This window comes from Ranitomeya variabilis, chromosome 6 (assembly GCF_051348905.1).
Source record: "Ranitomeya variabilis isolate aRanVar5 chromosome 6, aRanVar5.hap1, whole genome shotgun sequence".
Classification (NCBI taxonomy): Eukaryota; Metazoa; Chordata; class Amphibia; order Anura; family Dendrobatidae; genus Ranitomeya; species Ranitomeya variabilis.
This window is the reverse complement of record NC_135237.1, coordinates 111,974,661-111,986,033: the sequence shown is the minus strand read 5'-3', so window position 1 is coordinate 111,986,033 and position 11,373 is coordinate 111,974,661.

Below are 11,373 nucleotides of genomic sequence, written 5' to 3'. Positions count from 1 at the left end.
ATTCCACACTACTAATGTTAGTAGTGTGTATGTGCAAAATTTCAGCGCTGTAGCTGCTGAAATAAAGGGTTAAATGGCGGAAAAAATTGGCGTGGGCTCCCGCGCAATTTTCTCCGCCAGAGTGGTAAAGCCAGTGATTGAGGGCAGATATTAATAGCCAGGAGAGGGTCCATGGTTATTGGCCCCCCCGTGGCTAAAAACATCTGCCCCCAGCCACCCCAGAAAAGGCACATCTGGAAGATGCGCCTATTCTGGCACTTGGCCACTCTCTTCCCACTCCCTGTAGCGGTGGGATATGGGGTAATGAAGGGTTAATGCCACCTTGCTATTGTAAGGTGACATTAAGCCAGATTAATAATGGGCAGGCGTCAATTATGACACCTATCCATTATTAATCCAATTGTAGGAAAGGGTTAAAAAAACACACACACACATGATTTAAAAGTATTTTAATGAAATAAACACAGCGGTTGTTGTAATAATTTATTGTTCTCTCAATCCATCAGGAACACCCTCGCTTGGAAAAATAATAAACGCACAATATACATACCTTCTGATGTCAGATCAGGTCCCACGATGTAATCCATCTGAAGGGGTTAACTAATATTACAGGCAGGAGCCTTGCTAAATGCAGCTGTGCTCCGTGCCTGTAATCCCCGGCGAATGAATGAAATGTAGGTCATTGACCTAAATTTCCTTCAGTCGCGGTGATGCGCCCCCTGGTGGATGTCCTCATATGACCTGGAGCGTGGGAAAAAGTTCCCAGGCTGCAGTTCATGAGAACATCCAGCAGAGGGCGCCTCACCGCGACTGAAGGAAATGTAGGTCAATGACCTACATTTCATTCATTCGCCGGGGATTACAGGCACGAGCACAGCTGCATTTAGCAGGGCTCCTGCCTGTAATATTAGTTAACCCCTTCAGATGGATTACTTCATGGGACAAGACGGTTCACCAGAAGGTATGTATCTTGTGCGTTTATTATTTTTCCAAGCGAGGGTGTTCCTGATGGATTGAGAGAACAATAAATTATTACAACAACCGCTGTGTTTATTTCATTAAAATACTTTTAAATCATGTGTGTGTGTGTTTTTTTAACCCTTTCAAACAATTGGATTAATAATGGATAGGTGTCATAATTGACGCCTGTCCATTATTAATCTGGCTTAATGTCACCTTACAATAGCAAGGTGACATTAACCCTTCATTACCCCATATCCCACCGCTACAGGGAGTGGGAAGAGAGTGGCCAAGTGCCAGAATAGGCGCATCTTCCAGATGTGCCTTTTCTGGGGTGGCTGGGGGCAGATGTTTGTAGCCACGGGGGGGCCAATAACCATGGACCCTCTCCTGGCTATTAATATCTGCCCTCAGTCACTGGCTTTACCATTCTGGCGGAGAAAATTGCGCGGGAGCCCACGCCAATTTTTTCCGCCATTTAACCCTTTATTTCCGCAGCTACAGCGCTGAAATTTTGCACATACACACTACTAACATTAGTAGTGTGGAATATGCAAAAAAAGGGGGATATGAGATGGTTTACTGTATGTAAACCATGTCTCATATCCTGTCGGGTTTGTGCAGGAGAAATGAAAAGCCGGTAATTGAATTACCGGCTTTTAACACATATCGCGCTGAATGAAATCTAAATACAGAATATATATATATGTGTCTCAATGACATATATATATATATATATATATATATATATACTGTATATATGTTTTCCCGAACATTTGAGCACATAAATCCATTAGATGTCGGTTTTGCAAGCCTGCGCGAAAATCTCGCAGTACGGATGCCATACGGATTACATACGGAGGATGCCATGCGCAAAATACGCTGACACACCCTGACTACGGATCAATATTTTGGGAACATTTCTCCGTATTACGGCCGTAGTACGGACGTATAATACGTGGCGTATTGTCTTACGCCATGTGTGAGGCCGGCCTAAGGCCTCACACAAGGTCCTCACTTTCTCTCTGTCCCTTTTGGTAGGACACACCCGCATGGCAGACAACTCGAGCCTTTTTACAGGTGTCTCTAAGATGACTCCAGGCGCTATGTGTTGCTGTGCCTTCAGGTGTAATGGTGGACAGGCGACTTGCAATCTGCTGTCTGCTGATTTCTGCTGTGGGGCATACAGTTACCCCCACAACCTTGGACTACTGGCCACCGGTTTCATGCGCTTCAGCGTGGAGGAAGCTCAGTCGCAGCTTCCCTCCAGCTCTTCTTCTTTGCTCTTTCCTCCTTCACACTCTCTACAAACTGTTCTGTTCCTCTCTCATTCCAGGAGCGAGCTGCAGAACCACGGGTCTGCACGGCCCCAACTTTCCTCACAGGAGCTGCAGATCCTCTCGTCTGCACGGCCCCAGCTCTCTTCCTGAACTCTCTAACTCTTCCTCCAGCCAGAACATATATAGGGGAGCCACCCACAATCTGGATCAGAGCTTCCCCTTCTGGCCTGGAGTCAGAACATGTTGTATGTATGTGTTACCTGTTAAAGGGATCTTTCCTCGCCTCCAGGCATGGTATCACCCTCCCCGTGAGGAAGGCAATACCACTGTGACAGCCGAACTCCTGGGGTGTCACAATTGTACCCTTAAAAATGACTGTCCAAAAGTGCGTGATAAACAGTTCCTGTAAATAGTGCCCCCTTAATTACGAGACGCCTCAAATTTATCACACTGGCTAATGATGTTAGATTTGGCGCATCTTGCATAAAGTTATACACTTATGCTGTCCCTTGGCTTACTTTAAGCTATTATTTTGTGTCTTAAAGGGATACCCCCCAAAAAATCCCCTAATAATTGGATGGGAGATAACTTGCTGCTGGTTGGGGGTCTGATCACTGGGACCCCTGTGATCACAAGACAGGGGCTTCAGAACCCCTCCTGAATGCAGCAGAAGTGAACACGTGCAGCCTCTACTCTATATATTGTCCTTGGGACTGGTGAGCACAGTCTATGGGACTTACTGTATCCATGTTGCGAGCACCGCCACACAGTGAACACATCTACAGTGAAACTGGGGGTGCTACCAGCATCCTACAGTGTCGGTGTGCTATGAATTGACTTCAGGCAGCACTTGCTGTTGGAAAGCGCAAGTTAATCAGGATCGGGGTCATTGCCCAGAATGCAAAGTAAGGGGGCGTAATTGTGCTCAGATAAAGACACACTTAACTGAAGTTGTGCAGCCAGACGCTGATGTATTCTGCCCATCGTTCGGGCATCATGAATCAAGTGACAGATTCCTTTTAATGATGTACAATAACAAATTGTATTGTGGTACCGTGTTAGCCAGAAAAATCGATGTGAATATTTTTCTGCCCAATGATGACAGAAGTATTCTAGGAGTGATACCTTTATTGGCTAACCAGAAAATAATATGTTTGCAGGCTTTCAGAGCGCAGTGGCTCCTTCTTCAGGCAAGATTACAAATGGATTAATAAGAAAAAAGCACAACACTTAAGGAATACTACAGTAGGACATTAGGCATGACACCTCCCACCCCCTGGACAAATGTCCTACTGTAGTATTCCTTAAATGTTGTGCTTTTTTCTTATTAATCCATTTGTAATCTTGCCTGAAGAAGGAGCCACTGTGCTCTGAAAGCCTGCAAACATATTATTTTCTGGTTAGCCAATAAAGGTATCACTCCTAGAATACTTCTGTCATCATTGGGCAGAAAAGTATTCACATCGAGATTCCTTTTAAAAATGTCACCGGATGAATAAGCGCTTTGCACGTTGATTGGATGATTGGCAGCTTGTTTACACTGCGTGATGACCATCTGGGGTAAATGCACCCTTATGCTAAATCCACATGGGGTGTATTTTCCTGCAAATCTTCCTATGGATTTTGCTGGAAATCCGGGGAAGATCTGCTATAAAGTCTGCATGTGTGTAATGAGCGGATGTTGCTGCACATTTGACATAGAATACATCTTAAAAAAATCCAGAGTGAGAATCTAAGGCCGGAGTCACACTAGAGTGTAATACAGACCGATGCTATGCGTTAAAAAAAACGCATAGCACTCGAACCAATGTTAATCTATGGTGCAGTTCTTATCATCCGTTGTTTTCTCGTCCGTATTATACGTGCGTACGAAATCTCAGCATGCTGCGTTTGTCACCGTATTATGCCCGAAATACGCCAATGCAAGTCTATGGGTGCGAGAAAAACTCGCACACCACACGGACCATCAGTGTGACTTGCGAGAAATACACACCGGTGTTCTATAGAAAAGCCTCAGTTCAGTGCAGTGTACAGTAAAATCACACGGACAGGTTAAAATCAAATAGATAAAATAAATGTCTACACATAGTATAGGTAGATAAGGCTAGGGTCACATTGCGTTAGGGCAATCCGTTAAGCGCATAGCGCTAGCGGATTGCGCTAACGCAATGCTTCTCTAGGGTCCGCGTTCAGCTTCCCCGCTAGCGCAGATCCCCGATCTGCATTAGCGAGGAACGGACCTCGGGCGCGCCGCGGACGCTGCAAGCAGCGTCCGCGGTCCGTCACTCAAATGACGGCACATCGCTAGCGCACGCCCAATGTGGGCGGGCGCTAGCGACGCGTTCACCATTACAGGCTATGGCGGCGTTAACGGACTACGTTAACACCGCGTTATGCCGCGGTGTAACGTAGTCCGTTAAACGCGGTCACATAACGCAATGTGACCCTAGCCTAAGATATATATATATGTCATTGACACACACATATATATATATTTATATTTCATGAACTTATATGAACTCTGTAGCGTGAGAAAGTTTCTAAATATTTTCTCACGCTACAGAGTTCATATGAGTTCATGCCGCCAGCAGGAACTATTTAACTATGTTTTTCACTGAAACACTGCAGCGTTTCAGAGTTAAACATATATGGCTGGAGTCACGCAGCTGCTGCCTGTGGAGTAGGAAGCATGTATCTGTAAGGAGGTCGACGAGATCACGGGTACCTGGACCCAGGAGGGTGGACGGAGCCAAAAAGGGTGCATAGCGACCGAGACATAAAAAGAAAAAGCTCACAAAGCAAGTCAGTCAGGTGCCGGCTCAGAGCAGTGAGGAGGGCATCATAGAGAGCAGCGTGCAGAACGGTGAGCGGTGCACTCTGCTTCCCTTATCAGGGAGTATCGGCGTGGCAACGGGCCTTATAGAAGGAGCCCCCGTCGCCTGCAGAGCAGAGCCGTGCGGAGCAGAGCCGTACCAGCAGAGTAGAGCTGGGTGCTGCAGCAGTCAGAGAGAGGAGCGCTCTGTCTGGGGAGTATCAGAGCCACACAGACCAGCGACTGCTGTCACCCCCTGTCAACAGCGGGGACCAGAGAGAGAGAGAGATGGGCAGTGTGTGCCCGGTGACAGTTATAAGGCCAGGTGCCAGACATTTCAGGATCGTGAGTACCGTGCGCATGCCGCCTGAAAGAGACCGTGAGCGTGACCGTTATTTACATCCCAACCATACTAGTGAATGTCGGCCCAGAGACTTGTGACCTGACTTCGTCAGCGTATGTTAGCAGAGCCATGCTGGGCTCGGACAGGACTGTGGCCCTCACCATTAACCCTCCGTCAGGGGCAACTGATCTGACAGGCGCAGCTCACTTAGTTTAATTTCTCTATTTTCAGTGGTTTGTCTGGGAAACACCCTCCTCCCAGTACCTTCCTAACTTTAAGGCCGGCCTCACACTAGCGAGTTTTACGGACGTATGAGCGCATAAACTACGTCCGTAAAACTCGCAAAATAAACTGCACAATTATTCTCAATGGGGCTGCTCCTATTAGCCGTATATTACGGTTCAGTATTATACGGCTTTCTACGGCCGTACAAAATCGCAGCATGCTGCGTTTGTCACCGTATTGCGCAAAAAAATCGCCAATGAAAGTCTATGGGGGCGAGAAAAATACGGATTCCACACTGACCAGCAGTGTGACTTGCGAGAAATACGCAGCGGTGTTAGTGAAAAGTCGGTAATTCAATTGCCGGCTTTTCATTTCTCCTGCACAAACCCGACAGGTTATGAGACATGGTTTACATACAGTAAACCATCTCATATCCCCTTTTTTTTTGCATATTCCACACTACTAATGTTAGTAGTGTGTATGTGCAAAATTTCAGCGCTGTAGCTGCTGAAATAAAGGGTTAAATGGCGGAAAAAATTGGCGTGGGCTCCCGCGCAATTTTCTCCGCCAGAGCGGTAAAGCCAGTGACTGAGGGCAGATATTAATAGCCAGGAGAGGGTCCATGGTTATTGGCCCCCCCTGGCTAAAAACATCTGCCCCCCGCCACCCCAGAAAAGGCACATCTGGAAGATGCGCCTATTCTGGCACTTGGCCACTCTCTTCCCACTCCCTGTAGCGGTGGGATATGGGGTAATGAAGGGTTAATGCCACCTTGCTATTGGAAGGTGACATTAAGCCAGATTAATAATGGAGAGGCGTCAATTATGACACCTATCCATTATTAATCCAATTGTTTGAAAGGGTTAAAAAAAACACACACACATGATTTAAAAGTATTTTAATGAAATAAACACAGCGGTTGTTGTAATAATTTATTGTTCTCTCAATCCATCAGGAACACCCTCGCTTGGAAAAATAATAAACGCACAAGATACATACCTTCTGGTGAACCGTCTCGTCCCACGAAGTAATCCATCTGAAGGGGTTAACTAATATTACAGGCAGGAGCCCTGCTAAATGCAGCTGTGCTCCGTGCCTGTAATCCCCGGCGAATGAATGAAATGTAGGTCATTGACCTACATTTCCCTCAGTCGCGGTGATGCGCCCCCTGCTGGATGTCCTCATATGACCTGGAGCGTGGGAAAAAGTTCCCAGGCTGCAGTTCATGAGAACATCCAGCAGAGGGCGCCTCACCGCGACTCAATGTAAGTACAGATCCAGCTTTCCTTTCAGCACCCGGGGATTACAGGCACCAGCGAGTGGTTTATCGCAGCTCGTGCCTGTAATATTAGTTAACCCCTTCAGATGGATTACTTCGTGGGACGAGACGGTTCACCAGAAGGTATGTATCTTGTGCGTTTATTATTTTTCCAAGCGAGGGTGTTCCTGATGGATTGAGAGAACAATAAATTATTACAACAACCGCTGTGTTTATTTCATTAAAATACTTTTAAATCATGTGTGTGTGTTTTTTTAACCCTTTCAAACAATTGGATTAATAATGGATAGGTGTCATAATTGACGCCTCTCCATTATTAATCTGGCTTAATGTCACCTTCCAATAGCAAGGTGGCATTAACCCTTCATTACCCCATATCCCACCGCTACAGGGAGTGGGAAGAGAGTGGCCAAGTGCCAGAATAGGCGCATCTTCCAGATGTGCCTTTTCTGGGGTGGCTGGGGGCAGATGTTTGTAGCCACGGGGGGGCCAATAACCATGGACCCTCTCCTGGCTATTAATATCTGCCCTCAGTCACTGGCTTTACCATTCTGGCGGAGAAAATTGCGCGGGAGCCCACGCCAATTTTTTCCGCCATTTAACCCTTTATTTCAGCAGCTACAGCGCTGAAATTTTGCACATACACACTACTAACATTAGTAGTGTGGAATATGCAAAAAAAAAAGGGGATATGAGATGGTTTACTGTATGAAAACCATGTCTCATATCATGTCGGGTTTGTGCAGGAGAAATGAGAAGCCGGTAATTGAATTACCGGCTTTTAACACATATCGCGCTGAATGAAATCTAAATACAGAATATATATATATGTGTCTCAATGACATATATATATATATATATATATATATATATATATATATATATATATATATATATACTGTATATACTGTATATATGTTTTCCCGAACATTTGAGCACATAAATCCATTAGATGTCGGTTTTGCAAGCCTGCGCGAAAATCTCGCAGTACGGATGCCATACGGATTACATACGGAGGATGCCATGCGCAAAATACGCTGACACACCCTGACTACGGATCAATATTTTGGGAACATTTCTCCGTATTACGGCCGTAGTACGGACGTATAATACGTGGCGTATTGTCTTACGCCCAGTGTGAGGCCGGCCTAAAGGGCTGTCCCACACGTCCAGATAATTCCGGTACCGGAATAAATCGGTACCGGAGTTATCCGTGTCCGTGTGCCTGGGAACTCACGGAGGCCATACCTGCGGCACACGTGTGCCGCCCGTATGGCGAGTGGGTACCACACGGAGCGTGTGGTACCCACTCTGCATGGTGCTGAAGCTGCTGAAGCTGCGATTCATATCCTCTCTGCAGTAACGTTTGCTGCAGAGAAAATATGAAGAATAGTGTTAAAAATAAAGATTTAGGTGTCCGCCGCCCCCCCACCCCCTGTGCGCCCCCCCGCTGGTCAGAAAATACTTACCCGGGTCCCCCGTCGGCTGTCGCTCCTTCTTGATCTTGCCGCGGCTTCTCCTGCATGCGGTCACGTGGGCCCGATCATTTACAGTCATGAATATGTGGCTCCACCTCCATAGGGGCGGAGCCGACTATTCATGATTGTAATTGATCGGCCCCACGTGACCGCATACAGTAGGAGGCGCGGCCAGACCAGGAAGGAGCGACAGCCGACGGGGGACCCGGATAAGTATTTTCTGACCAGCGGGGGGGCGCACAGGGGGTGGGGGGGCGGCGGACACCTAAATCTTTATTTTTAACACTATTCTTCATATTTTCTCTATAGCAAACGCTGCTACAGGGAAGATATGAATACCGGCTTCAGCACCATGTGGGGGGGACAGCGCTTACTGTAGCGCTGTCTCCGGCACGCACACGGACCCCAGACGGAGAATGTCCGTGTGAGGTCCGTGTTTTACGCGGACCCATTGACTCTATTGGGTCCGTGTAAAACGTGCGCTCCCACGAACACTGACATGTCTCCGTGTTTGGCACACGGAGACACGGTCCGCACACGGTCCGCAAAAAATCAATGACATCTGAACAGATGCATTGATTTTTATGGGTCTACGTGTGTCAGTGTCTCCGGTACGTGAGGAAACTGTCACCTCACGTACCGGAGCCACTGACGTGTGAAACCGGCCAAAGGCTGTGTGAAACCTGAGAAGCCTCTTGTGCTGCAGAGCTGCAGGAGATCAGATATCAGTGTTTTGGCTTCTCAGGCTCATTGCCCCTGAACGCGTCACACATTTGACGATTAGAATTTGCTGTTTTTATTCATCCCAATTGTTTTTTTAGCTTGTTTTATGAATAGCTAGTGCTAAATTTGTGGATTTGTCATAAAAGGTTTTGTTAGAAATAAGATTGTGCTTCTCAGGCACATTGCGCCCTAACACATATTCTCTCTCTTGCTTCAGCTTTTCTTCTGAAATGGCGAGGAGAATATTTGACTTGTCCAATGCCCTTCATGTTGAGCAAGTGCAAAATATACTGATTGATGATGAGACAGACCCCTTACAGCTAGAAGATTTAGGGGAAGAAAGTGACATTGCTTCAGAAGATGATGTGGAAGAATGTCCAGATGTGTCTGATACAGGTCAAGATGGAGAGAGTGAGGAGGATGCTCAAGCCATAGAAACATATTACTTTTCTGGTTATTAAACATTTTTTTTTACACCTGATTATATGTATTCTCATTTATTACATTCCTATTAAGGTAACTGATCACTTTTAGAGCATTGAAATTTTAAAAAAAGGAAAATATAGCCAATTTTCTAGCCTGTGCCGGACAGGCGCAATGCCCCTAAACTCGTTATGAAACATATTGCCCCTGACGGAGGGTTAAGTAGCCACTATAGTATATGGACTAAGGGCAGTGGAAGGTACCGTAGACCAACCACTGTCACCAGAAGACGAGGTATTGTTGTTTGCTGAGCCCCATTAGTAAAGATACCATGCCAGCCGTTGTCGGCGCCATTGAGTCCTCAGTAGAAGTTATAGTCTGTGGAGCTTCTGACACAACTTCGTCACAGGAACTGTTGTTACCTGAGTCGTCATCCTCAGGCTATGTGCACACGTTGCGGATTGGTGTGCGGATTTTTCCTCACTGTTTTTGCAAAATCCGCAGGTAAACCGCACTGTGGATTACCCGCGGATTTACCAAGGTTTTTGTGTGGATTCCACTTGCGGTTTTACACCTGCGGATTCCGATTGAGGAGCAGGTGTAAACCACTGCGGAATCCGCACATAGAATTGACATGCTGCGGAAAAAACACTGCTGTGTTTCCAAGTGTTTTTCTTCTGCAGCATGTGCACTGCGGATTTTGTTTTGCATACGTTTACATAGTACTGTAAATGCATGGAAAACAGCTGCAGATCCGCAGCGTCAAATCCGCTATAGATCAGCAGCAAAATCCGCAATGTGTGAATATAGCCTTAATCTTGTACTCTCCTATGTTCATTGTACCCTTGTTATCCTTGTTGAACCCTCTATCTCCCTGCGTGGTGTAATCCCCCATCAATAAACCTGTTAACCCTTGCTCTGCCTCCTGTCCGTCACTGCATCTCGCTACCTTCTTAGGCTACGTTCACATTTGCGTTGTGCGCCGCAGCGTCGGCGCCGCAACGCACAACGCAAACAAAAACGCAGTTGCGTTTTGAACAAAAAACGCTGCGTTTTGCGCCGCATGCGCCCCCCCAAAATCTATACAATGTTTTGCATATTTATTGGAAAACGCATGCGTCGTACAACGCACCACGACGCAAGTACTTGCGTCGTCTGCGTTGTCAATACAAATCAATGGGAAAAAAGGCGCATCGACGACGCAAAAGCGACGCAAACACGACGCATGCGTTTTTTAAAAAGTCAGCGCCGCAAAAAAAATGCAACATGTTGCGTTTGCCGCGCCCTGACAGGTGCGCCCTAACGCCGCATGCGGCGTACGACGCACCAAAACGCATGACAACGCATGTACATGCGGCGCCATGCGGCCCCAATGTTAAAGATAGGGCCGCACGACGCATGCGTTTTGTTGCGGCGACGACTCTGCGGCGCACAACGCAAATGTGAACGTTACATATCAGCTGTCAGGTTCACTTTAAGTAGGATTTTCAAGATCCATAAAATGCATGAAAAAAAAAACACTTGCGTAAAATAAAGAAAAAACACTCCACAGTAAATTGCCTTTTTTTTTTTTTTTTTTTTTACATTCTGAGATCACAAGTGTGTGAAAGAGCATTTATATGTACTAGTTTTTATGACTCCATATAAAATGCCCCAAGTATGCAAAAAAGAAACAGTCAAAGATCCTGGCCTCCCTATAGCCCTAGTTTTAGACTACATTCCCATGTTGAGCTTTTGGTGAGTTTTTTTACTTTGCATATTTTTGAAAAAATGCAAGTAACCTATTTTACTTAATAGATGCAGAAATGGTGCAAAAAATCTACAACATCAAAAACTCACCAAAAGCTCCT